This window comes from Phyllostomus hastatus, unplaced genomic scaffold (genome assembly GCF_019186645.2).
Source record: "Phyllostomus hastatus isolate PE091 unplaced genomic scaffold, TTU_PhHast_1.1 phas_contig_210, whole genome shotgun sequence".
Classification (NCBI taxonomy): Eukaryota; Metazoa; Chordata; class Mammalia; order Chiroptera; family Phyllostomidae; genus Phyllostomus; species Phyllostomus hastatus.
In genome coordinates this window covers 8,655,759-8,676,835 of record NW_025333737.1, presented here as the reverse complement: position 1 = coordinate 8,676,835, position 21,077 = coordinate 8,655,759, and the positions used below count along the sequence as shown (strand labels likewise).

The following is a 21,077-nucleotide window of genomic DNA, read 5'->3' as shown; positions in this document are numbered from 1 at the left end:
GCGTAATAGAAAAGGCGCCATTTTCAGGCTTGCAACCCTGTGGATACACTTCAAAGCACCTCAAGGCAGTTGAAGAAGTAGTTTCGTTCGTAACCAGGGTCTGAAAAGCCGGGGTTTGAAACGCCCAGAGGTCAGGCCGTGCTGTGGAAGGCGGGGGTCCCCAAGGAGGGCTTCCCCGAGGAGCTAGGGCCCAGCCAGCGTGGACGAGGGATGGGGGGACAGGGGCGGGGAAGAACACGGCATTCCAGTACCAAGCCCGGTTGAACACCCGGGCTCTGCCGCTCACGGCCCGTGACATGGGGCCGGATCCCTGACATCTCGAACTGCCCAGAGCGAACAGAACCCTTCCCAGCGTCTGTCAGGAGGAAAGAGGCAGCACGGAGCACACAGGGCCCTGCACGCAGTAGGTGCTCAGTTATCACTGGGCGCCTTGTGCCCCTTCCGAGAGGCAGCTGTGGGCAGGCGAGGAGGAGGGAGGGCGTCGGGGCAGGCAGACACGGAGCTGCCTGCAGCGGAGACCAGAACAGAGGAGCGCGGAGGCCGCGAAGGCCCCGCCTCCCAGAACCCGCTGTCTTCTCTGCCTCCCTCGGCGGGAGACCCTCGGGATCCCAGACCTCGAAGCCGAAAGGCATCCACTGTCCCTCCTCCTCCTCAGCTCCCGGCCCCTCACAAACTGGGAAGGAGGCCCTGGAGGGAAGACGAGAGCTGTTTTTTTCAGGGAAGAAAAGGGCCGCATCCGTGCCACCTCGCCCTGCGTGGGCCGTCCCCATGGGCCCGTGTGCGCTCATAAAGGGGAGGTGCGGGGGGGCGAGGACCAAAGGAGGGAAAGAGCAGGGAAATCGCCTGGGAAATGCTTGCAGGCTCCGGAGTCGGGCGGGGACAGGGGAGCCAGCAGGGCCTCCGGGAACCTGGGCGCAGAGCGGGGAGAAGGGGGGCAGGGGGAACATGGGACAGGCGCCTCCCAGACAGAGCAGAGTGAGGGCCCCTCCTCCCTCCACCAGTGCCCTGGGGTGGGGGGGAGACCTGCTGGCTTCCCCGGCCCTGCCTTCACACGCAAAAACTACAACTTCAGCTCCAAACACTCCTGGAAGATGACTTGTCAACAGCTAGCAGGGGCAACACCCTTCACTCTGGGCGGGACGCCACCCTGTGGAGTAAGTGGGCAAGTGGGTGACCTTGGGCCCAGCCATTCGACCTTTGAGAGCCAGAAAACCAGATGAACAGTGGCCCTCACAAGGCTATCGGGAGAGCCGGCATGACCACAGATCAGCTGGCACAGGGAGCCCCCAGGTGCCTGGCAACATCGCCTGCTGCACAGCCTCGGGTTTGGAGCCGGGTGGCACCACGTGATAGCTGTGTGACCTCTGATAAGTTACCTGCCCTCTCTGTGCCCCAAGTGTCCTCACCTGTAACATAGGGATCACAGTCATGCCTGCCTCATGTGGTCACCGCATGGAGTTCATGAGTGTGTATGTGTGCACCCGTGTGTCTGAGCATGCTAGTACATACAGCAGCCACCCCCACACCTGCAGTTTCACCTTCCGAGGTTCCAGTTAACCATGGATGACAATAGTTAAATGGAAAACCCCAGAAATAAACAACTCATAAGTTCTAATGTTGTGCACTGTTCTGAGTAGCCCGGGTCGTGACTCACCCCTTTGTCCAGCGTCCCCACCCTGCAGGTGCTCCCTGGCCGCAGTCACGGAGCAGCCGTCCCCGCAAGCAGATGGTCCTGGAACCTCAGTGCCTGTGTTCACCCTTCTTTCACCTGGGAAGGGCCCAGAGTGCCCGCGCAGAGGTGCTGGCCATAAGGGTACACCAGGGGAAGACACCAAGTGCTTCCTGGGAGTGAGTGTGTGCAGGCAGACACAGAGTCCGCTGCTGGCTGCGGTGTCAGGCACCCAGTGCAGGTCTTGGGGCACATCCCCCCATGGGGGACCACTGTGTGTATGTGCACAGGCGGGGGGAGGTGTTTTAGAACAATCAATGCTTGGAACACAGAATCGCCATCACGTGAGCAAGTGCTATTGACAGCGGATATCAATACTGTTGGCGGCTGTTGTTGACACCCAGCCGCAGGCGAGGCCACAGCCACCTCGACAGTGCAGAGCACGAGTCTCTCCCAGCGGGGCCCCCCGAGGCTGCCCCGTGTGACCTGATGCCTGCAGCAGAGCCGGTCAGAGCTGCGTGCGCACCGGCACTGGGGTTCTCCATCGCGGCTCCCGCTGGCCGGTGGCCGGCAGTCCAAGTCCACCCAGCACAAGCTTCTCGCGGGCAGTCAGGGCTACAGCCCGGGGACAAGGCTGCTCACTCGAGGGACCGCCACCAGCCTGGCTCTCCCGGAGCTGCTGTGCCTGCTGGGGTCCTCGTGCCTGCGCACCCACGGTGTGAGCAAGGCCGGCCTCTCCCAGGGCTGCAGGCTCACAGCGGTGATGGCGATGGTTCTGCCCACAAGGGAAGGGGGACCGGAACCAGTCAGGGACCCTCCAGACCCTCTGGCTTAAAAAAAAAAAAGCATTATCTAGAAGTGCAAGTGAGTCGCTGGGTTTGGGGGTACACACCCACAGGGGTGAGTAGGGATGCCTGCAGAAAAGGTGAAATGGTGGGGAGGTGCTCAGGAGGTGGTCCTGGAGGGCTTCAAGAGGGAAGCACTCCAGCAGCAAGGTCTCTCCCTCCTCCTCCTGCAGCTCCAGGTACCTCAGGGCCCCACAGCACAGGGTGCCAGCTGAAGGGCGCCCACAGGTGTCCTTCTCCCCAGGCCCCGCAGCATCTGTCCTCGGGCTCCAGAGTTTCCCTGCCCAGCCAGGCGGACCAGCCGTGCTGAGCGGCCGGCAGAACTGCAGCCCACCAGGAGCCACGGAGTCAAGGCAGAGCCCTGCATCTGTCTCCGTCCTCCCTCCCAAGCCCCAGGGACCCTCTCATGTGGTGTCTTCTCACGGGCCACCCCCAAGGAGCAGAGCTGATGAGGAACCGGTTCCCCCAAACCGCCCAGAAGCAAAGCCTTGGAAACAGCCACCCCAGAAACTTGGTCACCTCATCTTCCGAAGCCCCTCTGAGGGGCCCAGGGTCCCGGGACAGAAGCAGCGGTTCTCCGGGCACCGGAGTCCTCCTCACATGCCTCTTCCCTGCCCCCCAGCCCTTGCGTGCCCTGACCTCCCGAAACAAAGGTGCTTTTCTCCCTGCTCCTCGGAGCCACCACATTTTCGTCAGACCTGTGCTTGTTTTCCTCCTGCTCGGGCCCATCTTGGCTTGCCTCCCCAGGCACCACCGTGCCCTGGAGACAAACCCCGCATTGTTTTCAGGGACCTAATAAATGACAACACTCCTCCACCTCCTGCCACCAGCCCCGCCAGCCCGCCCAGCTCCCCCTTCCCGGCTGAAGTCTCCCTTGTGCTAAGGGTCGCCCTCCCCCAGCCAAAGAACAGGAGTCTTATGTCCAGCGGAGAGAGAAGCCTGCCTGCCCGGCAAAGTGCCCCCCTGGGTGCTCCTTATCAGGGGAAGGCCTGGTCCGGAGACCCAGCGTCAGCAGGGGGGCCTTCCTCAGCTGGCCCCGCCCTCCCGCCAGGCCTGGCAGTGCGGGGAATGTGCGGAGGCGGTGATTAACAGCGCAGGTGACAAGAGAGAAGGGTGTTCAGAACGTTTTCCAAAACACGGCTTTCGCCAGCAAGGCTCCTCCTTGGCCCCTGAAAGAGTCAGTGGGGAAAGGGGTAGAAGAGGGACTAAGGCAGGCACAGGCCGACTTCCCCCCTCATCAGATCGATGTGTTTGATCGGGTAGGCACTCTGGGACCGCTGGGGCCCAGGGGACACTGGCCATCAGGAAGGGCTTGTTCTGGGCTATCTGAACATGGGCCGAGCCAGTGAGTAGGAGCAAGGAGCCAGAATAAAACACTCGTGTATCCCGCCCAAACAGACTCACGCGTGGATTGTTCCAGCATCCACGAAATGGTCCCCAGAGCCTCCAGCTTTCCTCCGGTGGGGGAGCAGCTGGGAGGGGACAGCAGCCGCCCACCTGTGCCAACCGCTGCTCCCAGCCCCGACCTCACACTCAGCCGTGCGCTCCCCAGCCGTCCACGAGGTAGGCACCCGGACCTCTGACCTTACCCGACCTGCCTGCCCCTCCCTGACCTCCATCAGGCAGTGCAGGCCAGTGGGCACTCGTGTCCTCACGGCCACCACGGCCAGCGTCCCGCCCTCCTCCGGGTAGGAGTGACCAGAGCCGGAGGGAGTGCGGGGGAAGAAGGCACAGGAGACGGGTGAGCCCGTGCACAGGCCGGACACACCGACGAAGCCCCACGTGTGCACGCCCGGAAGCACGCGGCCGTTTCATTTGGGAGCTGGACGGGACAAGCTAAAGCTGAGAGACCTAGACGCTTCGGCCGTGGGTCCAACACGCCTCTCCTGTCGGCCTTTACATCTCGAATGCGCGGGTGGGTAGGGCTGAAGCCTCTGTACGAGGCAGCAAGTGGGCCCAAACCATCCCATGTGAAAACAGCGCTCCCAGAGCCGTCGAGGGAAAGAAAGGGCGAGGGCACCCCCGGAAAGGCCGTGACCCTGCCAGAAGCGACAGGGAGGCAGGACTGGAGGGGTGCAGTGGGGGCGGGAGTGGGGCGGGATGAGTGCCCAGTCCACGCCCACCTGCCACCTGGTCCCGTCTGGTGGACATTGCCATGGCGGTGGACGCACCCCTGGGGACTAGTCTGGATCCCGTGGTCGGTGGGGGCTGCAGGCCAGTCGCCGTCAGTGTCCTGGTCCAGTCCTGGGAGGCCCGTCCAGGAACACACGGAGGACGCAGTGGCCCACCCTCCGACTGTCCAAGGGGGGTTGCCGCTGTTGCCCCCCGCACGTCTAGCACCCACCCCGCTTCCACACCCCCATCCCCGCCCCCCTTCCCATCCCCCACGACCAGGACCAGAATCCCAGCCCCTCTCCTTCACTCCCCCACCCCAAACCCCCCACCTGCGACCTCTCCTGCCTGCAGTCATCGGAGCCTGGGGGGCCATACAGCCGTGGACTGGAGCACGGATCGTTTCTTGCATGGCCCCTTTCTGCTCCATCCTGAGTCCCCCAGACCGCCCTCCCTCCTGCCTCTTCCCCACCCAGACTCACTGTGCTTCTGAGACGCGCCCTCCTGCGGGGTGCCCAGCTGTGGGGCCCAGGAGGCCAGCTCTCACCAGCGCCTCTCCCCCACCAGCCCCTGTATCTCCAGGGCGACCCTCACCCTCTCGTTCACACTCCAGGCGGGTCCCAGGTGGGATGACCACAGGTCCAGCCCCCTAGGATAAGAGGGACTCAGCCAGACAAGGGGAAGGCCAGGAGGCTCTGCCCCTGGGACGTGAGCCCCCAACGGCCACCCCCCCTCCGGCAGCTGTGATGTGAGAATGTCCCTCTGAACCCAGCCAGACGCCCTCCTGGAGGGCCCTCCAGCGCCCACAGCTCCTGCAGACCACTCACTCCCGGGACAGGGAAACGCAGAGCCACACAGAGATGGCACTCGGGCAACCTGGGGGTCCCAGGAACCGGCCCTCCTGCCCCCCCCAACCACACACACATACACTCACACTTAAATACACTCATACACACACACACTCACATGTCCATCCCTGGGGCCCAGCACTGCCCTGAGAAAGGGAAAGGAGAGGACAGAGTCACAGAGTCGGGGCCGGGAGCTGGGTCGGGGCTTCTCTCTGAGGATTTGTGGGGACAGGTTTTCCTTGTCCACAGCTCCAGCAAGGCCCCCCATGCAGCCTGTTGGCCAGAGCAGCTGGGCCCCTCCCTCCTCGCCCCTGCTAAGCTGTAGCGGCTCCATACTCTCTGCCATCTCCCCACTGCAGTGAGTGCGTGTGGGTGTCGAGCCCTGCAAGGGCCCAGGTGCTAGGGACGTAGGGCAAACTGTAGAGCATGGCTTCCACGCTCCGGCACCTCAGGGACAGGTTCCCAGCCAGTGCCAGGGTGGTGGGGCCGGGCAAATGCAGGAAGGTGGTGGACAAGTCCAAACCAAGCCCGCAGGAGAAGGCAAAGGCCTGACAGTCCCTCAGATCTGCTGAGACTTCGGTCCCTGGGCTGCCCTGGGCCCTCCGGCTCTGCAGCAGGCAGAGGCCTGGGCACCAGACACAGCGGGGCTGGAAGCTCAGACAGCCCACTGCTGGGTGGCATCAGGTTAGGCGCTTGCCTTCTCTGAGCGTAGCCTTCCAGGTCTGCGGGATGCTGTTAGGATTGAGATATTGATACAGTACAGAGCACCTAGTAGGTGTTCAACAAACATTAATCCAGTATGAACAGTCAATCATGGGAACTTCTGGTCTACATGACGGAGTGGAAAACTCTATGCCACGTATAGCAAAGGCTGTGCCAGAGAATTATGGTTGCAACCACATGGGGGGTCAGAGATGCCCACCCCCACACACACTCAGATGGGGCGCACACCAGCAGGGCGCACACACATGCACGCCCAGACGGAGTGCACGTGCACATGCACACACACCCCAGGTAACTGAATTTCTCCATGATGTTTGCTGTTTGACCACACGCGGCGGGGCACCCGTCCCACCGAGTGGGTGAGTTTCCCTTATCCAGATGGGCTGCACAAAGAAACCAGGGGCTCCTCCCTGGCAAACCGAGGGCAGACCTGTGCAGAAGCTCCCCGAAACCCTAGAGCAGACGGGGAGGTGAGCCCAGCAGAGTCACGGACAAGCGTCCACTCTGGAGGGTCCCCCTGCAAGTGACATGATAACACAGTAACCCAGTGCGCTCGGCACCGGCTGGCCCCGAACCCCCCTGTGCGCTCGCCAGGCCCTGCCACACACACCCCGCCGGTCTCCCCACAGGGGCGAGATAAAGGGGGTTTTGTCCTCCTCCCCCTCGGGCCTGAGTGCGTTTATCTGACACTCCAGCCCTCTTTGTAAACTGAGTGTCCCAGGATAAACGCTCCCTTAAGAGTCGCTTGGCCAGGGACAGAGGGACCCTCTCCAGAGGAGAATGGGGAGCTTGTTCCAATGGTCTTTTAATATGGGGGGGTGGGGTGTCACCGAGGACAGGCCTCCGACCGACTCTCACAGAAGGGTCTCTGTCCCCGGGCCACAATGGAGGGAATTCTTAAAGACTCGGGTGCTGACGGGGTAGGATTTTTTTCCCTGAGAGCCGGGGAGGGAGGCGAGGGCAGGAAGGAGAAGGGGGCGTGGGGAGGCCTCCTCACTCCCCAGAACCATTCAGGGTGAAACAAGGCATCTCAGCCTCAAGAGCAAGGGCAAGGCAAGCAGATGAGTGACCCGCTGAGATGAATTCTGCTGGCTGGCTATTCGCTCTGCAGCTGCCCCTCCCCCCGCCCCCCAAATCCAGGAGGTGAACCCCGCAGCAGGCAGAAAAGAATCTCACTTTTACCCACATGAAGGGCCTCTATTGCACTGCCCTGAAAGACCAATCGTTTGTAGGCAGTTTGCATCCAAATCTCATTCTGGAAAAGGGGCAGACAGGGGACCCCAAGGCCCTTGAATAAATAAAATCCTCTCCAGCCACAGGGCAGAAAGGGTAATTTACTCTCATGGCTGTTTATTTTGGTGCAAGGTCACCCCACCAGATTGCTGAAGACATCCCAGACTATCACAAGTGATGTTTTATAGAGGCGGCCCCACCAGGCTGTTGCGTGTTCTGATTTCCTTGATGTTTAACTGAGTATTTCTCCGAGAGGCGGGGCAATGCTGCAGAAAAAGCTGGGAGCAGCGTGACCTCTGGGAACCAGCGGGTGCTCCTTCTTGCCTGCCTTGCTCACGGTCATCTCCAGAAAGCAGAGGAACACAAGGAGGCGTCCTGTTCACTGAAGTTTAAGCCAGGGACCATCCGGCACACGTCTGAGGTACGCGGGAGGAAAGTGAGGATCACGATGCTGGGCAACCTGCCCAAAGCCCCCAGACGAGTGAAGAGACTGAACCCAGGGTTTGTGGCTGAGCCACCTTTTCAAGGCCAAGAGACAGAAACGTGCAATGCTCGGGACCACTCGGAGCAAAGACGCGGAGCTGTTTTTCCGATGGGTTGTGTGGGGATAATCCAGCCAGAGCCTGAGGCCCAGCCTCCACAGGCACGCAGTGTCGAAACGGCAGAGCAGCACGGGCTCTCAACCTGCCACGTCACCTAACGTATGCGTTGTCTTTACTGTTCGGCGTCAGGCCGGGGGCTGTGACACCAGGAATGCACGCCCCATTCTACTGAAGAAAACAGATCCATGTGTGTGAAACACTCATGGCAGTCACAGAATATTCTACAATAATGTAACAAAACCTTACCGGTTGTTACCACTACAGACGCTCAGGGAGAGGAAAGATGGGCTGAAAACGAAAATGTTGCCAACACAGAGGTTAGCCCTCCACTGGTGGGTTTATCCAAGTTTAACCTGGGCAACCACTGCACGCTACTGGACCCTCTGTCCCCTCCACCTGTGAGTGTCACTGAGTCTGCTCTGGGAGAGGAAGGGAGCACAGGACAGAGACACCGCCCACGAGGCAGGAGCAGCAAACAGGTCTCAGGGAAGAGCGCACTGAGACAAACCGAGTGCAGACCCCAGAAAGGGAGAACTAGCCGCACGGCCTCCTCTCGCCCCACGCCGCTGCTCTGCTCTCGGCCCACTCAAGCCACAGAAGGCTCCTGGGGCTGGTCACTCACCGCACTGGCCCTGCATGTCAGAGGGGGCGTGACACCTTTAACTAAGTCATGTCACTTCAGCTAGTGGAGGTCACAGCCTAAACTTTACTGCCAAGAAGAAAGCCAGACGTGCACTGGACCTCTTGGGCAGAACATGGAAATTTTCTTCCCCAGTTAAGTCCAGCCACATCTGAGCAGAGATGCGACACAGCCCAGAGACAGAGCCAGGAAGCTGGTCCATTGCTCTAAGTTGGACACAGTTTAAGCCAAGAAGGGGACAGAAAGTAAGAGGGAGAAGGAATCCAAGGCTCAGTCCAATGAATGAGACACAGTCCGACTCCCCTCCCCTCCCCCAACCGCAAGGCCACACAGGCTCCAGTGTCCACCCTCCTGACCATGTCAGTTTCAAGGTTCTTTGTGCAAAGGACAGAGTCCACGCGGCTGACGGGAGTGCAGCTCAGATGGGGCAAGGACTTCTCACCTGGCCCTTGTCCCCTTTGGGGGTGAGGTTGGTACAGCGTCAGACAGCTCTCTCCAGTTTCCAAGCGTAACATCGGAGGGGCCGGCTGAGCCACGGGTCTGCTCGGGAAGCTCACCTAAGCTTGGAGCTCAAGGAGCACAAAGCACACAGCACCATCCCGGGAACTGAGAGCCAGGACCCTTCGCCACAACACTGACATTAAATGCCTCCATAGTGGCCCGTCCACTTTCCTGTGCCACTGACACCTGTGCACCCCAGCCTCACAGGCCTTCTTCAGCGAGGATGCTAGGACTTCCCAGAACCGTCGCTTGAAATGCCAACGATCGCAGTGAAAATGTGGACGGAGCTCAGCTCGGTATGCGCTGACCTCCGCACCCTTCGGGGGGTTTCAAGGAGGGGACCAACCATGCCGGTGCCTGTGGGGGCACGTGCATCTCCCGAGTGAGACGCAGGACGACACTGTGGGGAAACGTGCTGATCTTAACGACACCTAGACCCATGTTGGACCCGACACCATTCTTGTCCGTGGGGGAGGGTGGGCCATTGCTTACGGCGCTCCAAACCGGCTTTCAGATCTGGGGAGAGGGGTGCGAGGGTGGCCTGGCACCTGGGAAGCAGCTCACGAGAGCTCCTCATCAGGGACGACCCCAGCAGATAAACCGTTCCGCTGACTTGCGTATTAGTTACTGTAACATTGACCTCACCGTGTCACCCGTGAAGGACAGCAGAGTCACTTTCCATGTAGCTCCACTCCTCCCAGGCTGCAGGCCTCGCCCCCATCAGGAGGCGGGGGAGGAGACTGTTTTAAATTTCCCAGCAGGTTACCGGGGAGGAAAGCATGAAGGAGGAATCATAGCTATAGGAACCTTATCAAATGCATTTGACTTGTGACTTCCAGCACATGCCAAGGAGCAGGGATCCACGCTTGCAGCTAGAAGCTAGGTGGATGCAGTCGTGTGCCCACTGGGAGGCAGGGCAAGTTCGGTCTCTGCCACTGACCAGCAGGGTGACGGCGACTTTGGACAGGAAACGTAAGCCCTGGGAGACTCAGCTGGCTCCTCTATGAAACGGGGCAATATAAAATATAGAGCTAGTATGCTTCCTAGGACATCCCTGTTTAATACACGATACTCGCCCCTCCCCTCCCACTTCAACACCCGCCCTAAAAAGGCCATTCAGACTCAAGCTTCAGAGTAGAAATAACCCATCACCAGGACGGTGAGCTTCTCCCGCACAATGCCAATCGAGGACGGCTGGTGACACCTGCCAGGCAGCATGGCCTCCTCGAAGAGCTCGTGCAACCGACCCACAAGCATGACGCGCTGCTCCTCGCACAGCCTACCTGTGCAACGTGCAGATGAAGCAGGCACACTAGGGTTCCCCACCTTGAGCGCAACAGCCTGGAGATCAAGGCCGTCTGTCTAACAGGGAGCCCCAGGAGTCGGAGCACCGGTGGCACATGAATGTGCGAACACGATGGAGCTGTCCACAGAAACGCACTTGTGCTCAGCCTCCCGGCTGGGCTGCCAAACACAGAGCCCGGCCAGGAGTCTGCACACATGCATTAGCACCGCCCCCGCCCCGCCCCCACATCACTGGCTCCCATCAGGAATGGACCACAGTTTGCCTCTGCAGGCCGACCAGGAGCAACACCACCAGTCTGGAAAAGCGCAGAATTAGGGAAGGTGTTCCCTTCGCTTCGAACAAATCCCAGGTGCGAGGCGCCATCCCAGGCACCAAATCGCTATTCCAGTAATCAGCTCTTTGGCGCAGGGAAATGGAAATCCAGACACGGGCCACCTACTGCAAGGCTGGACTTAGAGGGGCAAGAGCCAAATTCCCAGCTCCCCGGAGGAGAGAAAGTGGACTGTTGGGGTCAGGGACTCAGAGCAGGAAAGCACTTTGAGGTTCATTCACTTACCAACTTCACTGAGCGTTACCATGCCCCTGCACCCTCCTAGGTAGGTACTAGGTATACGAAGGTAAAGAGGACGGACTCCCTGCCCCCACCACGCAGCATAGCGCCCTGCAGCCCAATTCACTCGTAGGCAAGTAGGCAACATTTAGTGTTATTTCCCTTCCCCAGCCCAGCGTCCCCAGGGCCTCAGTTTCCCTTTGCAGAATCCCACTGGTTTCTAGGGAGGGGCCTGGCCCCACAGACCCAGGAATAAGGCATGTGCCACAGGACAGCCATCCATGTGTCCATGTGCTGGACACAGGGCTGGGTCCAGGGTTGGCCCCCAGGAACGCTGACACAAGGCCGTTCTCCTGCTCTGGGTCTCTCGAAGCAGAAGACCTGTAAATGCTTCTGCTCTTTCCGCTCCCACCAGGGGAGCCACCCTAAGATGAAAGAAGCTGTAAAAAGACAGAGCCCCCAGATTACCCAAAGCACAACCCCTCAACTTCAGTTATGTGAATAACCAAAACCCTAGTCATTTAAGCCAGATAGAGGTGGTATCTCTGTAAACACCGCCAACCTAAAAATATCTTCTTTCATGGATGACACATTGAGCCCAGAGAGGCCCAGCCACTTGTGCACAGACACACAGACACTGGTGACGAGGCTGGGACAGGGCCCCGGTGTCAGGCACAGGCCAAGACCTGAGTTTAACACATGGTGCCACCCTTTAAAGCTTCGGGGAGTCAAGACTATGCCTTAAAGTCCCTAAGGCTCAGACGTCAGAAATAAGAATGACCACATCCAGGTGCCACAGGGATTAAGGGAAACAGGGACTCCAGAACCCCCTGCCCTCGCCAGCCAAAGCTTGGCTCGTCTCTCCTTCCCAGTAAAACACCACTGCCCTGGCAGCCGGCGCTGCTGGGCACCTCGTATTTCATGAACCCCGACACCGGGAGGTAAAAGGAACAGGATGGGGTGTAGTCTAAGGGACAGGGGACGTCGAATGGCCAGTCTAACCGGTGAGCCGGGAACCCCACCACACAGAGAGCCTTCCTCCCCACCTTGGTGCCCCACAGACACAGGCCCGGGATGACTCGGGTGGAGACAGAGGGTTTCAGAGGCGAGAGGAGCCAGGTTCGAATGCAGTGTGAGGCAGGAAGGGAGGCGGATGGGGCAAAACGAGGACGGCAGTGGTGGCGGAGAGGCAGGAGGAAGGCGATTCCAGGAAAGGCGGAAGAGCCCGGTGGTCAGGGTGGAATGAGAACCCAGGCCCATCTCGGCTCTCTGGTCAACCACATTCCTAGTTTCCACTTAAGAAATTTAATTAAAAACCCAAACATCTAAATTTCCCAACCAGCTTGCCAGCGGCCACAGATTCCCTTAGACTCACAGAAACTTCTGTCAGCGTGACCCTGGGGCCGCCAGACAAGTCTGGTGCGAAGTCATGGGCACAGATCACGGGGAAGGTCACAGCAGCCTCCCTCTCTTCCCTGTCCCTCCCAGGGAGAAGCAGCCACCAGGCTTGGGGTGTCCAGTCTGTCACCTCAGCCTCGGGTGTGTCTCTTGCCGCTTCATTTCAAAAATGAAAAAATGATACCACGATGAAAAAAATAAAATAATAAAAAAAAGGCACATCTGGAGCGCCAGGGGCACAAGGTCACTTCCCTCTCCCACGTGGGGACGTGCACAGAGGCCCTGAGAGGCACACAGGTGCACACAGAGTTGGGGGCAGGCAGGACTGGCCCCCATGGCTGATGGCACCACTTCCTGCCAACGCCTCACCCCACCCTGAGGCCAGAAACACACTCGGGGTGTCCGATGATGCCCAGAGCAGACTGGGCTTCCGGGGCCCACACATAGCTCCGGGAAGAAAGCTCTCAAAGGGAGGCGCCCGTCATCACCCAGCCACCAAACGGGGCTCCCCATCAGAGTGGCCCCAGATAGCTGACGCCTCACCACTGAGCTCAAAAAGGCATTCCTTAAGCCAGTCATCTATACAGAAAAGGGTTCTCTAGAAAAATAGTTTTTTGAATTCTGTTCCAAACAACCCCCGCTCAGCAAACTTCATATACGGAAGCTGACCACGCAGAACACGCAGGCGGAGAGGATGCCCGCTAGAATTCTCTCAAATGGTGGTTCAGTCTCCATCTTCCCAGCCCTCCCTACACCAGCGCTCACAAGCTGTTCACTCTCCAGAGTATACTACGTTAGCAGTTAGGGGATCGGTATCTACCTGTGTCCCTTCACTCACCTGGGCCTTAATGTCCTCTTCCAGAAAATGGGGGTGACACCTATTTCACCAGGTTGAGGGTGATAGATGGGATGTGGCCACAGAAGCACTTAAAAAACTCCGGTGCAAACAATCAGGACCTACAGAACATGCTAGAACAGCGAACCTATTAATGCACAAAGCACAATGCAGCAGACTGGGAGCTGAGTTCCCTCGTGCAGCCTCTGCCGCTCCTTATGTCCCCGGGCACTAAGATCTGAGAAGACTCTTCCTCACCGATAAAAGGAGACCCCACAGGCCCCTGGAATGTACACAGAAAAAATCTAACTGTCCGGGTTAATCTGTCTTCAAAATTATTTAGGTGCCACTTCATACCCACTGGGATAGCAATTATCAAAAAAAAAAAGAAAGAAAAGAAAAAAAAGCATCAGCAAGGATGTGGAGACATCAGAACCCTTATGCACTGCTGCTAGGAATGTGAAATGGGACAGCTGCTGTGGGAACCAGTATGGCAGTTCCTTAAAAAGCTAGGCATACAATTATCATGAGACCCAGCGATTCCACTCTGGAAGAACCAAAGGCAGGCCCTCAGATGACTAGACAGCCATGTTCACAGCAGCGCCGTCCGCAGGAGGCGAAAGGGAGAAGCAGCCCGAGTGCCCCTGGGTGGATGAACAGATGAACAAGACTGGCCGTGCACACAGTGCGGTATCACTCAGCCTTAGGACGGGAGGCAGTTCCAACACGGGCTGCAGCGCAGATAAGACACTGTGCTGAGTGACATCAGTCCGAAGCAAAGAACAAACACTGCATGACCCCACTTAGATGCAACATCTACCGCAGGCGAGTTCGTCGAGGCGGGTAAGAGAATGGAGGTGGCCGGGGGCTGAGGGGGGAGAACGGGGAACTGATGTGAAACGGGACCGAGCTCCATCTGGGATGATGAGAAAGTTCTAGGGGCAGATGGTGGTGACGGCTGCCCAAGGACGAGCAAGGGCATCATGCCATTCACTGCACACTTACGAGTGGTTAAGATGGTGAGCTTCATTCAATGTACACAACACCATGATAAAAATGGCTAAGATTTAAAAAACTAATGAAGTGAAGAAGCTACAAATGCAGGACTGATGACTGTCACTCAGAGCTCCTGAGGGCTTCACCCACACACTGAAGAATGTGGCCCCAAGGCCAGCATCTCGGACACCTTCCTTTCATGCCCCTCGCTCAGCGGAGCCCCTCTCCGCAAAGACTGCTAAGTCAGGCCCACCTCCACCTGGCCCACAGACCACCAGAGCCCACGCACCAGAGAACTGAAGCGGTGGCACTAGCGTCTGAAGAAGCATCCAGCAGGCACTCAGTATTTGTGGAATTAGCAAGAGAGGAAGTCTAAGGCAAATGATTGGAAAGGTGCCTATAGCAAGAGAGAGGGACTATGTCATTGGTGACTCAGAAGGTGGGCTGAGACCCCTACCGACTGCCTGACGGCACTGCTGGGCAGGCAGGGATACTCTTCGCGGTCCAACAAAAAGCAAGGGGAGGGAAGGAAAGCACTACAGTCACACGAGGTCAAGGGCCCATGTTTCAGGCAAAGGACTGGGGTCTGAAACCATTAAAATGAGGCCCTACTGGGGCATTTCCAAACCTCCACCAGCCTCAGACCCAAAGGGAGAGACCAAAGGTCTGATTTCTTCCTGGAGACCCAGAACCGCTGTCCCTTTATCATTCACCCAAATGCAGCCACTTCCGTCTTAGCCGAGGACAAAAGGCACCTGGTTTCAGACGTCTGTGTAAGAACCTGTACCAACAGACCAGCTACGGGAGGACGGGATGATTCACATCACTAAAAGAATCGTCTGACAGAAACTCACCGCTTCAGCATTCCTCTGGGTTGCACGCTTCCTCCAGGCCTTCCCAGTAGCACGGGACCAAGACCGCTTGGTACAGACATTTTTCCGGGCACAAAGCTAGTCTGTAAAGCAAGGGAACCCAGGCGCTCTGGGACAGAGAGTCCTTAGCCAACAGCACAGTTCAAGGGAGGAAATTCATCCAGGACTGTTCTTGCCCTCATGTATGGTGAGCTGAGTGCATCTGCCATGTGAAGGGGGGGTACGAACCTGGTGTGGAGGCCCCAGACCAGCCCCGTGGTGACAGTGGACATGGCCTACAATGACCATTGTGAGCCAGCAGCAGCAGTGGTCTCCATGGGCGCACGAAAATACATAACCAGGAAGTTATCTATGAAAGCGCACTTTCTAAGCTCTTGGGGAACTCACAACCCCCATCCCCAAGGGGAGAGATTGCAGATATAATTTATTCCTCAAGCCCAGAAATGCAGCCATTTCTGTCTTAACCAAGTACAAAGGGCACCTGATTTCAAGACTTCTACATCAAAACCTTCACCAACAAACCAAATAAGTGCATGTGGGGACACAGACCAGGTGGAGGCAAGCCAGGAAGGCTTCCTGAAAGAGGAGAAAAAGAGCTTCGTAGCTGGGCAAGCTTCAGAAGGAAAAGATTCAATTTGGGCTTTAGCCGGCCAAGAACCCAGTCGATTCCTCCTTTCTTAAAGTGTCCATCTGCACCGGAGTGGCCTTGGTGGTTTGTTCAAAATGTAGATCTCTGAGCACTCCCCACCCCGACACACAACAAAACAGAACCTCAGAAATGAGGCGGGGGGGGGGGTGGGGATGGCTGCTAAGAATCCCAGTTTTACCAAGTTCTCCAACCAGTTCATTCTCAGGCGAACGACAGCCCGAAGGCCAGGGGATCGGGTGGAGCCCCTGAATGGGCTCCTGCGGTCTGGGCAGAGCAGCCGCTCCTGAGAAGACGCGGCCGGCTGGGAGAGGGACAGGGCAGGCGCAGACAGAGGGCTGCTCCAGAAGGCTTCAGTCACAACATCCCCAGCCCCTCTCCCACCAAGGCACCGAGACTTCCTGTTATGATCCTCACCGGAGGCGGCTGGTGACAGAGCCCTTCTGTGCCAGTGCGGGGGTGGGGACGGGGACAGGGACAGGGTCCGAGGGAGAGGGGGACTGTGCTTCAGTTTACAAGCTACAACAGGAAGAACGGAGTGTCTCAAAGAGGAAGAGAAAGATCAGGCCTAGGCGACCAGACCCCAACAGTAACAGAGAAAGTCTACATGGACAGCAAAAGTCTGTTTCATTGAGATTTCAGTAACCTCAAAACTTCCTTATCCCAAACAACACCTGCACTGCGCAGGCGACCATCGGAGCTGGCGCAGACAAGTACTGGTGGCAGACAGCCCCCATCCACGGGTGTGTTGTGGGGAAGGTTGGACTAATGGGGTCTCTGGTGTGGAGTGGGGCGGGGGGGGGGGAGGCGGTGGGCAGGAAAGGGGCTCTTTCCTGGGTTCCCTGATTTCTCACAAGCTCTCATGCAAATACACCAGGCCCGGCCAGACTCCATCCCCATCAGTAGCTTCCCAGAGTCCCCTAGGCTGGCTGTCCTCACCCCTCTCTGGTGAAATAAGTCCCCAAAAAAGAAGGGGGACCCCTTCCTGGCCCAAGCCTGCTGGGTAATAGCCTAAATGCATTCTGAGGTGAAAGCAGACACCCGTGTTCCTTTAAATCTGCCCAGATAACCAGGAAATGCTCTTGGCCGGGTCTGCAGCGGAGCTCCCGACACACCTGCTGCTCGGCAGCGTGAGTCACCCGCACAGGCCCGGCACGCAGGCTTGTCAACGGCGGACTCGGGGCTTGGCGGCTCGCTGCTCTCACGCACACCAGATGTCATCCACCCCCCACCCCACGGAAGACGTGTCAGGGCAGATCGGGTGCAGCCCAGTTTTTACTAAACGACTCGTTCCCAGCGGAGGTTTGGTGAGAAGGAAGGAGGGGTGCACACAGAGAAGCTTGTCCCCCTCACGTCAGGGCTCCGCCCCTCTGCCCTCTGGGCGCTGGAGGGTCTCATCTGCTCTGCTGGCCATAATAGGGAGGAGGGGTGAGTTTTCCCGGGGAAGGGGAAGGAGGGGGACTTCTCCGCTGCAAACCTTCCCCAGAATAAATCCTAGACTCTCCTGTGCAGCTCAGCACCTGCAGTCAACAAGACTGTACTATATACTTAGACATTTACTAAGGGGGCAGATGTCTTATTAAGTGTTCTTATCACACACACAAATAATAATAAAGTGGGCAGGAGGAAACTTTTGGAGGCAATGAGTATGTTCATGGCACAGATTGCAGGGTTTCTCGGGGTGCACCTACCATCAAACTCAAGTTGTATGCATTTAAGTATGTGCAGCTTTCTCTGTCACTCATGCTCAATAACAAGGTTAAAAAAAAAAAACAGTCTGCTGAACCCTCCCAATTCTCCCCTTTTTACAAAACAGCATTTTCTGCGACTCAGTATCCCAAATCACAAAATGTGAACATTAGCGGGACCCTAGGAGAACTCGGAGTAAGACCTGGAGACTGACTCACGGTCGGTGTTGACCCCCCCCCCCCCCGCCCGGGGCTGGGTGCCGGGCTGTGGGTATGCAGGGTGTTAACATTTAAGGAAGCTGGGTACAGGGTGTGGGGGAAATCCATGCCTATTCATGCAACTTTCCTGTCAAATTAGATTTATATCAAAGTCAAAAGTTAATTTTTTATAAAGTGACAACATTTTTCATCCAGCTGTCTGCTCTATTTTAACCTGTAGTGTCACCAACATAATTTACATCGTGGTCCCAAAGGAAGATTTTACCAGTCTCATCCCAATGCTGATTGGCTCTTTGACGCAGGAAAAAACAAAAAACAAAACAAAAAAGCCACAGTATTCTGGCTCGAAGACGTGGGTTACCTGATGGGTAAGTGGTACTCCCCTCAGGACAGTCCACCTGGGAAATGTCCACCAGGAGTGACATTCCTTTGACTTTGGACATGACTGTGGCTTAAAGCAAAGACAGTGATTTCTGGACATTCTCCAAAGGAAATGATCCAAAATGTGGACAAATCCTTAGGTACAAAAGATGCTCACCAATGCACGAAGGGTAAGAATTTGGAAACACCTTAGTGTCCAACAATGGGGAATTGTCAAGCACAGTATGATTCAATGCCTGGGGCGGAATACAGTCATCACATGGGGGACCGTCCAAATGAATTCGTGAGGGGAAAGCAGGAAGCAACACTGTATGTATTGCAGGGCCTCAGTAGAGAAGAAGTATGTCCACCTGACAGCATTACTGTGGGAAATGGGTGGGTTTTCCTGCCTTTTGCACTTTTTTTGTAGTATTCTATGAAAGAGAGAAAGAGCTCGAATTACTTTCAAAGTCAAACAGTGCACAAGCGGAGCAGCGGGTCATCAGCAGGACAGTTTCAACAGCCACCCCCAGGGTCTGCGGGGGTGGGGGGCATGGGATGGTGGGGACCACCACAAGGATGGTTGCTGCACCAGCTGGGCACTTCTAGGGACCCGGTGTGGCAGATGCGCAGCTCCTGGGGGAGGGAACAGTACCAACACATACCACCTTCTTCTTTCCTGTGGTGCCTGGCCCTCCTCCCCAAGCAGGTGCTCACTGGGCAGTACCACCCTGAGCAAACATCAGGGAGACCCCCTGACAGCTCCCAGAAGTTTTCTGTGCATGAGGGGCTCTGGGCCGGGAAATGGATCCCGGCAGACAGGCTGCCGGCAGGGCTGGGGGAAGGGGAGAGAATCCCACATCTGGGAATGAATCTCCAGGAAACCACCTGCAGGGAGTGAGGACAAGCGCCAGAGAGAGAGAAGAAAAAGGAGCACCCTGGTTTATCTGCACATCACCGCGTACTGGCTCAGTCATTTATTCAAGGAACATCTATCTATTCCGCGCCTACTCCGTGACAGTCATCATGCTGCCCAAAACAGCGCGGACACCAAAGGACGAGGAAAGCAGGGTCCATGGGTACAGGAGCTGTTGGCCGGAGGGTGGGGAGGGGAGGAGGGCGCAGGGGACGCAGTGGACAGAATTCTTGCCACCTTCCACCTATTCAGAGACCTGTCTACGCCATCCCAGTGTCTGCGCGACGGGTGATCCAATCCTTGCAGTAAAGCCTACCAGGGACACCCAGAAACACATCTGTCCTCCATGCCCAACAGGGAGAGGGGCTCGGACCCGTTGCCTTCTCCAAGCACTGCGCCCCAGTCCCGTTCTGAGTCTCCAGGGGCCCGACGCCAGGAGCTTACCGAGGCAGCTCCGCTCCCTAAGTAACGGGCCCCAGAGGGCAACCAGGCGAAAAGGTAAGTTCAAGGGCTGCGCAGTGCGCCGCAGACGCAGAGCATTTCTCCAGACTGGGCTCGGTCCCGCAAGGCCGCCAAGCCGCAGGGCGTAGCTGGGCGCCGCGGGGCGCAGACCGAGAACACCCGGCATGGGCGCTGACCGCCGCGACCCGGGCGACAGGCTCAGTCTGGAGACAGAGGGACGGCTAAAATGTCCTCCGAGATGTCAATTACAAGAAAAAAAATTCAACACAGAACCTTGAGACCTTCAGAAAGCGACGCGGGGTGTTGGGGGCAGGGAGTCAAATCAAACCGCTCCTCCGAATTGCAGGAAAACTTACCTCCAGGTAGGCGACCCGACTGCTAGGTAGAATGAATCAATCCACGGGTGGAGAGATCGCGAGTCTTCCTAGCCCGGCTGATACGCACCAAGTAATCCACATTAGGGGTCCGGAGCAGCCCCACCTCATTACCACTTTCCATCCAGGGTCCAAGAGCTGGCAGTCCGCCTCTGCGCTCAAGACCCGCGGAGATCGTGGGGAGCTCACCGGCTGGGTTTCCCAAAGGCCGCCTTCCCGGGCCCGCACGGGACAAGCGCACGATTTGCGCGGGTGTAGGGCGCTCCGCGGACCTCGGCGAGGGTATCCCGCCTCCTCGCTCTGGGAGAGCCACCATCCCGAACGCAGCTTCTAGCCTCCCTCGGCTGCGCAAAGCTAGCAGGAGCCCCGATTCCCGCCGGAACCCCTCTGCCAAGCGCAGGAAAGAGCCCAGGGCAAATCTGCTCTCCTCCTCGGGTTAGCAGGTCTAGAGATGCAGGGAGCATAGGGTGGGTGCCCCGGAGGCACAGGAAGCCTGTAGGGATGCCGGAGTGCAGAGCAGCGTCTGCCAGCTGTGGTGGCCGAGTCCTGCCGGCTCTACCTGCAAACTGCGCGTCCACGCCGCCTCCGCGCTCTGCGCGGGGCCTGGCCATTCGGCTCTTAAATACCAGCCTGTCCCGAGGCGGAGCCAGGGACGGGTGGTGAGAGACCGAACTGCTTCCTGGGAGATGTAGTTCTGTCTCCCTAAGCACAACAAATGCAGAGCAGCTATAGGAATGGTTAGGGTCCACATGCAACAGCTGTCCTCCCTTGCACCCTTCCTTCGTAGATAAGGCTGGGATTCCTGCCTCAATGTCAGCTCCTTTAGGTCTAGGCTGGTCTTTGTGCATAAGGTGAGTGGCACCAGGCCCCTAAATGTCTTCCAGGATGACAAGACTTCTAGTCTGGGAGTCAGACAAACCCAGCTAGGTTTAAATGGGAAAACCTAGGTAATGGTAGGTACATTCTGAGGCATGAAAGCATCAGGTTAAATGTGAGCCAGTCTAGATCCTGGGCCTGAAGCCCGGCTCTGTTATTTTCTAGTGGAGTGACTTAGGCAGGGAACTGACACGTCTGGGTCTCAGTGTCTTCATCCGTGTCCATAGGGCACAGGTGAGTTAATACCTGGGACACAGGCGGGACAGTGCCTGGCACAGAGCAAGCTCTCAGCAAACCCTGGCTGCACCAGGAGGCCTCACTAACATACTGGCCATGAAGAGAGTCCCTAAATCACAATACACATGTAACATAAGGAATTGTTGTTATTATTGTAAGTATTGTTGTT

At 57.6% G+C, this 21,077-nt stretch overlaps 1 long non-coding RNA gene across 1 annotated transcript in view; it reads right to left on the bottom strand.

The window, feature by feature from the left end:
* The window catches only part of LOC123817299, a 138,461-nt gene extending 118,082 nt beyond the window's left edge, over positions 1 to 20,379 (bottom strand). Inside the window, exon 1 of the long non-coding RNA XR_006785396.1 lies at positions 19,778 to 20,379. This is a non-coding gene — a long non-coding RNA (uncharacterized LOC123817299). The remainder of the gene's footprint in view (positions 1 to 19,777) is intronic.
* Between the last annotated feature and the right edge of the window lie 698 nt (positions 20,380 to 21,077).